The sequence below is a fragment of the Zea mays genome, chromosome 8, assembly GCF_902167145.1.
Source record: "Zea mays cultivar B73 chromosome 8, Zm-B73-REFERENCE-NAM-5.0, whole genome shotgun sequence".
Classification (NCBI taxonomy): Eukaryota; Viridiplantae; Streptophyta; class Magnoliopsida; order Poales; family Poaceae; genus Zea; species Zea mays.
Window position 1 is genome coordinate 96,584,186 of NC_050103.1, and position 11,717 is coordinate 96,595,902.

General features: G+C 42.9%; 1 long non-coding RNA gene across 1 annotated transcript; it reads left to right on the plus strand.

The window, feature by feature from the left end:
* The first annotated feature begins 2,415 nt into the window (after nt 1–2,415).
* On the plus strand, nt 2,416–5,053 carry LOC111589987 (uncharacterized). Its single transcript, XR_002749067.1, has 2 exons — nt 2,416–2,492; nt 4,908–5,053. It is a non-coding gene; the product is annotated as an uncharacterized lncRNA (long non-coding RNA).
* Nucleotides 5,054–11,717: the final 6,664 nt, after the last annotated feature.

Here is an 11,717-nt window from a genome sequence, read left to right on the forward strand (position 1 = left end):
CGTGGCGGGGGCACCGGACATGTCCGGTGTGCACCGGACTGTCCGGTGCGCCATCGAACAGACAGCCTCCCAACGGCCACTTTTGGTGGTTGGGGCTATAAATACCCCAACCACCCCACCATTCATTGCATCCAAGTTTTCCACTTCCCAACTACTACAAGAGCTCTAGCATTCAATTCTAGACACACCAAAGAGATCAAATCCTCTCCAAATTGCACACAACACCATAGTGACTAGAGAGAGTGATTTGCTTGTGTTCTTTTGAGCTCTTGCACTTGGATTGCTTTCTTCTTTCTTGATTCTTTCATTGCGATCAAACTCACTTGTAATTGAGGCAAGAGACACCAAACTTGTGGTGGTCCTTGTGGGAACTTTGTGTTCCAAGTGATTGAGAAGAGAAAGCTCACTCGGTCCGTGGGATCGTTTGAGAGAGGGAAGGGTTGAAAGAGACCCGGCCTTTGTGGCCTCCTCAACGGGGAGTAGGTTTGCAAGAACCGAACCTCGGTAAAACAAATCCGCGTGTCACACTCTTCATTTGCTTGCGATTTGTTTTGCGCCCTCTCTCGCGGACTCGTTTCTTTATTACTAACGCTAACCCGGCTTGTAGATTGTGTTTATATTTGTAAATTTCAGTTTCGCCCTATTCACCCCCCCCCTCTAGGCGACTATCAAGGAAGATGAAGCGTTTGATCAAACTCTCTACTATTCTATAATTGGTAGCTTGTTATAATTGATTGTATCTAGGCTCGACATAATGTTTACTGTGTGTATGTTTAATAGAATTCAAGCTAATACTAAAAAAACTCACTTAGTTGTGAAAGTGCATCTAGCCCTTTGTTGGATTTGTTGAATTTAATTACAATAATATTAAAGGACTAACTAGTTTGTTAAGTGTTGAAAAAGGAACTTAAGTATGGAAGTGAGAAGCATACAAAGGTTCAACGCAAGGCAATATTGTGGATATTCCACAAGAGATCAGATAGATATAAGTGTAATATCACAACAACAAAGAAAGCAAACAACATCGGAAAATAGAGAACGGGACTTAAGTTGAGGATGAATTGGAGAAGTCTCATGCATAAAAGGTTTGCTTATGGACAAAAGGATATGTCATAATAAAGAAAGGAGAATGGACATTGATCATAATCTATGAAGAGGATATTCAATATACAGTCAAGGTAAGTGTGACTTAAGGAAAGCTTGATAGGGTGAAGATAGCAAGGTAAAGAACTTCAAGGGACTAAGCAAAGGAGAAGGTCAAGAAAATGGCTTGTGGACCAAGGTACCAAGGCTAGGGTGAAGAAGTACTTGTAGTTAGTCAAGGGACTAATCAATCTCAAGAAAAGTCATACAAAGTTGAGTGATCTTTGTTGGAAGAAAGGATTGATATTGATTAAATTGGTTTTCAATATAATGTGACTTGGAGATAGTCTGATAGTGTGCATATAACAAGGAAAGGGCTTCGAGGGACCAAGCGAAGGTGAAGGTCAAGTAGATCGCTTGTGGACCGAGATACCATGGCTAGGGTGAAGAAGAGAGTACTTGCAAGATGTCGATGGACTAATCAAATTGTGAGGAGTCATGTTATGCTGAGAATCACAACATTAGAAGACATGACTTGAAGCCTTTAGTTTAACTCATATGTGATGAGATGGTTCAAACCATAAGGCTCGAGGGATGCTAGCTTAAGAGAAGAGGCGAAGCATGGTCACAAGTCCTAGGATGAAGGTATCAAAGAAAAGAACCTAAAATGGTTCATTGATGTGTAGTTTTGGTAGATAGGGCCAAAGTGATAAATCAAGAAGGAATTGGACTTTGGGTGATTCCAATGTCTTCGTAGGTTCTTGGTGATCAAAGCAACATATTGGAACTCAATGAAGTAGTAGTATTGCTAAGATTTGGAGTTTGATGTTGTAAGTGTCAATTGCAACAAAAGGTTGATGAAAAGATGCAAAATGAGTTGGAGGATGGGATGGAGCAAAAGGGATGACTTAGAATGTTTGGATGGATTCAAGGAACATATCTAGAAGTCATAGAAGTGCCCAGGAGAAGAGCCAAGTGAAGCCAAGGAAGTTGTGCCAAAATTGAACTATGTCTAGCTGCTGAGTGTGCACTAGACCAAGTCTGGTGGTACACCAGACCAAAGTCGTAGATAAGGGTTTTGGGACTTAGACAGTAGGAGGCACCGAACCAGGTAGAGATGGCAACGGGTCGGGTTCGGGTCGGGTGGAGAAAAAACCCACCCGCGACCGCACCCGCGGAATAAGCCCAAACCCGCCCGCGACCACACCCGCGGGTGAAATCCCACACCCGCACCCGCACCCGTCGGGTTTCGGGTGGGTTTCGGGTCCCCGTCGGGTTTCACATAGTCACCGTTTTTATTCCACATGTTCACTAATCAGTAATCACTAGTGTGTGTGCGTGCTGTGACCAGCAGACCGGCTGACGCCAGGTGAAGGCCCACTGGCCCAGCAGCAAAAAACAGTTCACAGGTAATAATCTTAGACAAAACAGCAACATTGCAACAATAAATTCATGTCTCAAACTGAAATGGTACCAGCATCATTACATGATTACATCAGTCTCACAATAATAACAGCAGTAACATGAATACATGATACATATGAGAATAAGTTCATGCCTATGTGTCAAACACAAATAGTTCACAGGTCCACAGCATTAATGCATTATACACCAAGCCAATAGCGGTAGGAATAACATAACACATAGAGACCAATTCAATATTGCACCAACAGCAACACTCAACCATTGTAGAATACAAGAATCTGCTTCATCCTAGCAAAAAGTAGTCAATCAAATGTTAGTATTCAGTAAACCAAAACTAAGAAATTAGATATTAAGGAACTCAATGTTACCATTTCTTCATCCTCCAAACAAATCACTTGGTCAAGCTTCAACTTCAATCAACTATGGTAGAATCTGCTTCATCCTAACAAGAAAAATAGACAATTAAATGATAGTATTCATTAAATCAAAAGTAAGAAAATAAATGTTAAGAAACTCAATGTTACCATTTCTTCTTCTTCATCCTCCAAACATGTCATTAGAGCATTCACAAAACAGGATTGATCGCCTAACATGTTAGCACGAGACCAAGCTTGCATACACATCAATCCTTCAACTGTTTTTGGTGCTAGTCTACTTCGATGTGGGCTTATTACTCTTCCCCCAGTGCTGAATACAGACTCAGATGCAACAGTTGTGACTGGAATTGCCATGATATCTCGAGCAATCTTTCTCAAAGTGGGGTACTTGATCCCTGCATATTGCCACCAATTAATTATGTCTAGCTCTTGAGTTCTTGGCAGTGTTGGCTCCTCCAAATATAAATCCAACTCAGTGCGCACAAAAGATGAACAATCAGGTTCTTCCGACAAGAATTTATCAAAGATTCCAAACATCAAGTCATCTCCTTCGTTGGGGGCCCTACAGCCCCTACTAGCTGCACCTACAGCATCTGTTGTTGCCATGCCCTCCATAGATTCTTGATATTCTAACACCAACTCATACAACAAATTTTTGACTCTACACACTTCATCGTCTGTAGTTGGACTTTCTTCCCCATAAATGGTGCTATAAAAAGCTTTCATGAACTTCAATTTGTACCTAGGATCTAAAACAGTGGCTACTTCCATAAGCCCATGTACATCTGTCCAATACTTCTTAAACTTATCTTTCATCAAGACAGACATCTCTTCTTAAACTGATTGGTATTCTAATGCAATGCTAAGCATAACGTAGGTTGAATTCCATCTTGTCTTACAATCTAGAGTTATCCTTCTACCATATTTAATATTCATTTGATTTGCTGTCCGTTCAAAACGTTCATGCCTTTTTGGCGTGGCACACCAAAACCCAACACTATCACGTATCCTTTCAACACCCTTTCCCATAACAGTCATGCCATCTTTCACGATGAGATTAATGATATGTGCCGCACAACGCATATGTAACAAAGTACCATTTAGCATGAGTGAGGGAAGGGGTAGCTTATCTTGCATATAACTCATCAAATTGTCATTGGTGGTGCAGTTATCAAGAGTGACCGTTGACACCTTCTTTTCAATTTGCAAATCTTGTAGTACCTCATAAAGGACATCACTTATCATTTCCCCGGTATGTGGAGCAGGCACATATATGAACCTACAAGCAACAACATTCCAACACATTTTAACTTATACATTCAAAGAAACAAGACATTGCAATAGTTTATTACCTCAAAAGAAAAGACTTTAGCTTCCATTCATCATCAATGAAATGTACTGTCACAGACATATATCCTTTCTTTTGATGGTTTGCTGTCCACATGTCAGTAGTTACGGCAATTCTTGATTGTAACCGTTGAAATACATTCACTACTGCAAGCCTTTGGACCTCGTACATATCCAATATATCCTTTTTAATGGTATTTCTGGACACTACTTTGAATAGGGGTTGTAGTGCTCCACAAAACCTCTTAAAACCAACATGATCAACCATAGATAGAGGATACTCATGGACACATATCATTAGTGCAAGTTCTTTCCTAACAACTTCCTGATCAAACACATACTTCTCAACAACTACTGCCCCATTCTCATCTTTTCCTAGTTTTAAGGAGGTTTGTTTTAATCCTTTCCTAACCTGTCTTGATTGACAACATCTAAGATGACCACGCAAGTGATTAGTACCGGCTCTACTATCTCCAACTAGTAGCTTTTTACACCAAGTGCATTCAGCTTTCATTTTACCCCCAACTGTTACTTGTTCAAATTCAAGCCACACATCAGATTTCAGCTTCCTTTTGCATCCAACTTGTACATTATCATCATCATCATTTACGACCACATGTTCTGTACCTTCTGATGGTGGAGCTTGAACACTTGAAGATGGCATTTCATTTGCAGCAGCACTCGTCGGTGTAGCTGCACTTGAGGAACCTCCTGCAACCACAGCACTGCTCTTTGTGGGAACTTGACGACTGCTCCTGCTCGGCCTCGAAGCACCTTGGTCAGACATCAGACTCTGCAATTTACAAATTAGAGCTGCTCAAGTCAAGCTGTGCAAGGGCCAAGGGACATGCTCACGGCTCACCTCACCTGCAAGGATAGGAACCTCGTACGTGGTGGGAGCAGGCTGCGCTGCTGCAGTCGGACTCCGGTGGTCCTGGGGAGTGCCGGAATGGGGATGCCGCGGCCGGTCCTGGAGAGTGGAGACTTGGACTCCTGGCTTGGCCTCGGACGCTCGGTGGCTCCTAGGGATGCGTCTTCCTCCGGTGGTCCTGGGGATCCGGCAGGAGCAGGATGCGGCGGCCCTGGGGATGCGTCCTCCGGTGGTGGTGACGGCGGAGGGGGTGGCCGGGTGGGGCGGGCAGCGGCGGACGGATCTGGTGGTGGCGTCTGGCCTCTGGGCGGATCCGGTGGTCTATCGTGGCCGCGGCCGCCTGGACGCCTGGTGCTAGCCTGCTAGGGTTGGCCGGTTGGCCCTGGCCGGTTGGGGACTTGGGGTTGAGGGATTTGGGTTTTTCTCAGGGCCCACTGGAATACAAACTGGATGCGCACGGGACTTGGGCGGGTGGCCGGCTGCAACTCTACGCTTCGGGCGTAGCTCCGGGTTCCGGGTGACCCGCGGGCGAAAATCAAAACCCGCACCCGCACCCGTAATGCTTCGGGTCGGGTTTGGGTCTAACCCGTGGGTGGATTTTTACACCCGAACCCGAACCCGACGGGTGCAAAACCCGACGGGGCCCGAACCCGCGGGTGAAATTGCCATCCCTAGAACCAGGTCTAGTTGGGCACTAGACTGAAGCTCTAGATTAGTTATTTTTAGGACTCAGCAAATGGTGCATTGGACCAGAGTCTGGTGTACACCAGACCAACAATATATCAATGGTCAGGAGGGTTGGCCCAATGGTCGAATGGCGTGGCACTAATGTGGCAAGGTCCGGTGGGGAACTGGACGATCCTGTGAGTGCTGATAGATTGACATTTTTAGAACGATCACTAATCTGGCAAGCACAGTTAGAGGTTCGGTGTGTCCTAGACCTGCAATAGTGGTTGGTCAGGTGCGACCAAAAAGTGCAAAAATTAGGCAACGACTAGTTTGGCCTTGGGGCTATATATACCACCCCTCGATGCCTTCAAATCATACAAGCAAATGTTCAGAAGTATAGACACTCATTCATAACTTGTTGATAGTGCCTCTAGCCCCTTTCTTGGTGAGAGATAGTGCTTAGTGAAATATTATGTGTTAGAGAGCTAGAGAAGTGAGCAAAGGCTTATGTGTTGCTTGTAGATGCTAGAGAAAGCGTAGAGAGCTTAGAAAGGGCAAAGCAACCTTGAGAAAGTGTGTTGGGTTTCAACCATTTGCTTTAGGCATTCACTGGAGAGCTTCCAAGGTGTAGAAATCCTCGAGTTTGTTGTAAAGCAACTAAGAGATAATGGAATGCTCGGTTTATCAAGAGGTGATAAACTTGAGTAGGAGTTGCAAGTTGAAAAAGACTCCAAGCTAGTTGGCTACCTAAACAACATGGAGTAGGGAAGCATTTGAGGCTTCGCTGAACCAGAGGATTTGTATGTCTTGTCCCTTGTGCTTATTTACATTAGTTGAACTTCTTATTGTACATTGGTTTTAAGTGTTTGTGAAGTGCAAGTACTTATTAGACAAGGACATTAATCTGATGCAGATTTATTTGCTAGAATCAAGTTAATTTCAAAGAGTTAAAGTTTTATAATTACCTATTCACCCCCTCTAGGCGACATCAAGATCCTTCTAGTACAACCAAGTACTTTCAAGTTGCCATTACAATAATCTTAAAGTAGCTAATTTTCATCTCATTAGCTATTTCGATTCAGATTATGTGTGTTACAAAATTGATATGAAAAGCACTTCTAAAGGGTGCCTCATGATTGGTAGATCACTATAATCTTGGACCTCTAGAAAGACATACAAGTGTTGTCTTGTCAAACACCGGAGTAGAATAAATTACCACAAGTGCTTGTTGTTCATAATTTTTTTAGATGAAACAAACCCTTCTAGTCTATGGTGTAGTTCTAGAAAGGCATCTCTTTTGTGTGACAATGAGAGTACCATAAAACTTGTTAATAAACATTTCAATACTCTTGCACTAAGCACATTGATATCTGTAATCACTTAATTAGAGATCATGTAGGAAACAATGATCTTTCACTATGAGAGAGGACGGAAGATCAATTAGCAGTCATATTCACAAAACCTTTAGATGAAATGTGATTTTGTATGTTGAGGAATTAACTTAATCTTCATGATCTAAGTAACATTACTGAAGCATGAGATTGTGTTATCCCTTGAATTCCATTGTAATATAATTCAAGTTTAAATTGTTTTTCACTTGGGACATGTTTAAACAAGTTAAGATAATAGCCAGAAAGCATGTTAAAAATCTTAACTTAGGCTTAAGCTTTACAAGCAATAGCAAATTCCAAATGTTGCATTACATAGGAAGGTTGTTGCTTTAATGTTTCTTTTTGGTTAAGTTTGAGCATCCGCTGCAATCATTCATCAATAGGTGGGGCATTTGGTGATCCTAATGGTTGAAATCCTTTGAATGGCCACAAGACGTCTCTCTACCCTCTTTATTGCTTACTTTCATAAAAATATATTTAGCCTAAGGCAAATTATTTTGACAATTAAGGTTGAGAGATGTCACCAATACCAGTTCCAACTTGTGTTCATTTGAATCATAGTTAAGCTAGGACTCTATTTGGTGCAAAATCCACGAAAAAATCTTGAAAAATCTTCCACTATGTGCACCGGATTCAGTACCAAATGTGCATGTGAGTGATTGTATTGTGTACATGTTGACACTTTGATGTCTAGTGTGCACTAGATACCCTATACTAGAAATGACCAATGCTTTCACCGAACATGTCTTGTGCCTAGGGTTTGGTTACAGCACTCTGATTTTCATAAGTGGTCCTCATATCTGGTGTGTGGCTAGACATGTCTGGTGCATTGGTGTGAGGCATGATAAACCTCTATATCATGTGGGCCCTTTCATCTTTGTCTCACATATCCTCTTCCTTCTTGTACCCATACACCGCCTCCTTATGGAGCTCGCGCCTGCACCACTGCCAACCACCGTGCATTGTCTATGACCACTCCTATTTGCGCCACCAGTCCTCCACACTACTATACTGCACCCTATAACAGTACGCCAGTGCCTCCTTGCCACTCCCTACCCACCATTGCATCGCTCCTGCACTTCGCACTACTGCTCACACCTCCTTGCTACTTGTTGGCTTACCTGTATGGTTGCACCATCGCTCATGCATATGTGCTCTCTCCTTTGTGCCACTACATGCCACAACCACACCCTGTGCTAGTTGCTACCATCAATCACCATGCACATGATCTAGTTAGCCATGCCCTATCTATAGAGCACTGCAAAACCCTAACCCCATTGCTACCATGTCGTTTTGGGCTCACCATCGATCTACCTTCTCTTCACCGAGAGGGTGCTCATGTCCTAGCTTCATGCTTAACATTCACTCTTTGAGTACTCTTCCACTAAGGTTTGAGCTCACATACTATTCAATGATTTGCCTCAATATACAATTACTTGTGATGCTTACTCTCTTTTGTCATCATTGTCCCAATGTTGATGTCTTGGCTCGCACGACACTCTCCTTTGCTTCCAAGTGTCGATTCATCATCCATCCGTAAGGTAGCAAAGGTAGCTCATTTTTGTTCTTACCTAATTGCTTTGCTTCTATTAGTATTCTCTTATATCTAGTGATATGTTGCATATATACTCTTACCTTTCCATCGTGCAGCATGTCAGTATCAACTAAACTTGAGTCCAAGCCCGTGAGTATGGACTGATGCCAAGCCTCGAGAGGATCAGTTGTTAGTGATAGTGTGTTATGGTGAATCCATTGATAGAGTAGTCAATTTTTCTTTTAGACTAAGTTCGTGGTAGTGATTTAGGGGAGTTTTGTTAGTAGCTCACAGTGATAGTTATGGCTTGGACCAAGTGTTTGGGCCTGCCCCCATCTTGTGGGGATGACGGCTAGGATCCATCTCATCCTCCTAGGCCCAACAAGGGCAAGACTATGGTGATTGAGTAACAACACAAAAAATACAATGGACTTCATCAAGACTAGTAGAAGACCTTAGCAGTCGTAGCAACAAAAGTAGAGAGCACAGGGAGGTGACAAAGGAGGATGGATTATGATTGGTGCTCTAGATACATTCTCTACCTAGAAATAGCAGGCATATGCCACTCCTCTTTCATGATCGGCACGTACATGCATACTCACATGCTTGACTAAGAGCCAATAGAAAGGGAGCAGCCAACAGACGCACCTCACAGGCCCCAGTTCCTAGAGAAAGATGAGTACGAGGTCGACCAAGTCTAGGATGGCCCTCGATTGTAAGACCTTCATAGGGCTATAAGTAGTCAGGTCTTATGCTTTAGACGCGTACCAGTCACTATGTGGCTGCCAAAGGTATGAGACCCAATAGTCAGTCTACTTTTCAGTATGGCTATTCATGAGTCATTCTACCAGCCTCAGTTGATGGAGAGGATTTCACTCAAGGATTATAATACCATCAACATTCATCTTCTAGTAGAGATAGTGGGACCAGACATTGAGGAGCACCTCACCAACTTTTAAGGCTTACAACAACTTATTATAGGTGTAGGGCTATATGTTGATTAGTGGGTTAGAGTTTTATATGCTACAGTCTAGATTGACCCAGATCATGAGTGGATCCAGTTCAAGTTTGAGGGACATGACTACATGATATATCCTAGAGCAGGGGCGGACCAAGAGGGGCAAGTGGTCCATGCCCCCCTCAATTGTATATACCCAATGTTTATATCTACTATTTAGTATAGAAAATATTGAAGATTTGAATGAGCTAAAACGGTCTTATCCTAGGTCCTCTCCTTAGATCGGTACAGTCCTCTCGACTCCCATCCTATTTATTAGACCAGCCCTCACATATGTTCACAACTACAACAACACAACGGCCTGACCACGTCATCTAGGCTCATGTCGTCCACGATCTAACTAACAGGACTGTGTTGTAGTGTATTAGTCGTTGCTTGTACGTGTATAAATATTAGTACACTTGAGATCAATACAAAGCATTGTTGACCTAATCACTCTTACAACATCTATCTATCCGGACCCATTCTTCTCGATGTCACCCGAGCCACGTCCCATTCCAATCCTCCTTGATGCCCCCTTCCCGATGCCACTCGCCTCCACTTCCCTTCCCAACACGCGACATTGTCGCCCCCACCCCCTTCCTAGTGATCTTACCCCACTCATCATCGTCACGACGACAACCCACTTGACAGGCATGATCTCGCTCGACGCGGCCTATTCTCAGCGACTAATGAGCTTGACGAACCAACGAGTGCTGACTCTCAGCAGGAGACATCGCCTAACCCACTCCTTTCTCGGCATCCGTGCCCTTTAATGAGATCGACATTCACCAAGGTACACATGGCTTCTATTCGATCAGCAAGAATTTACAGGTATGTTTGCTTCTTTTGTTTATATAGTTTTCTTCTTTGAACTTGTGTCATATGAATTAATATGAAACTTGAAACCAATGCAACACTAGTTTTTTACGATCTTACTTGATTTCGTCATGTAGTCTTCTTGGCCCCTATGAATTCTCGTTCTGCGTCTGCCACTGTCCTATAGAAATATGAGTGCTCTTTGGCTTCACAACTTGTGCTATACATTTGTAGATCCATCTACACATCATCATGATGGGGATATACCATTGTTAACACATGTGGCCTCACTATTTAAGCCACCCTTTGGAGATGGATTCCACTGAGCTCCAGTAGACTTCACACTAGTTGTGAAGATCATCCATGCAATTATAAGAAGTACACTACTACCAAGAATGGGATATGGTGAGGTACTCACTAAAATTCAATAATTCCTCCTCGGTGACTTGATCTCACATACAATATTTGATGTTGTTGACTTTATGATATGTGAGATAGAGGACACATTCTTGGATGGCATCAAAGCCAAACGTTAATTTCCCTATGCACACTACTTAGTTATATCTTCTCTCGGTTGATTAACCATCCAAAGTGGGCACTCATATTGGAGAACTCTACAAGAGCTTATTAATTTTATAGACCTCGGTCCACCATCAACACACGTCTAGGTGTGTGAGCTCTTAGTCGCAGAGATAGAGATATATTAGAGAGATAGTTGAGGAGAGAGTAGGAGCAAAATGAGGTAACTCGTTAGGTACATCAAATAGAGCTTTAGAATCTCTTTAAGATAAAGTATGCCGCTGATGATAACTTGGATGAGGACTACCACATACCACCGCTTTATCCTCTAGTGCCACCACCAAGACCACATGGATCAGATGCATGTAATTCCAGTACAACACCTCCACCTCTAGTACCTTCGACCAAAAATGATCGAATGGTTGTACTTTTGAGCATATGGTAACATAACAACGATAGTTGGCAGTCGAGCAACAGTAGCTTTCAATAGAGCAGCAAAGGATGCTTTCCTTGTAGCTCCACAAAGACATAGAGAATAGGGAGGAGCAAATACAACATGTGGAGGAATAGTAGTGTTAGATAGACTAGATCCTCACCCTATTCGAGACTATTTAGGCTTGATAGGATTAGTTTCAACAGCAACTACTAGCAAACAGAGCTAGTAACTTTGCATACTTTCAACACA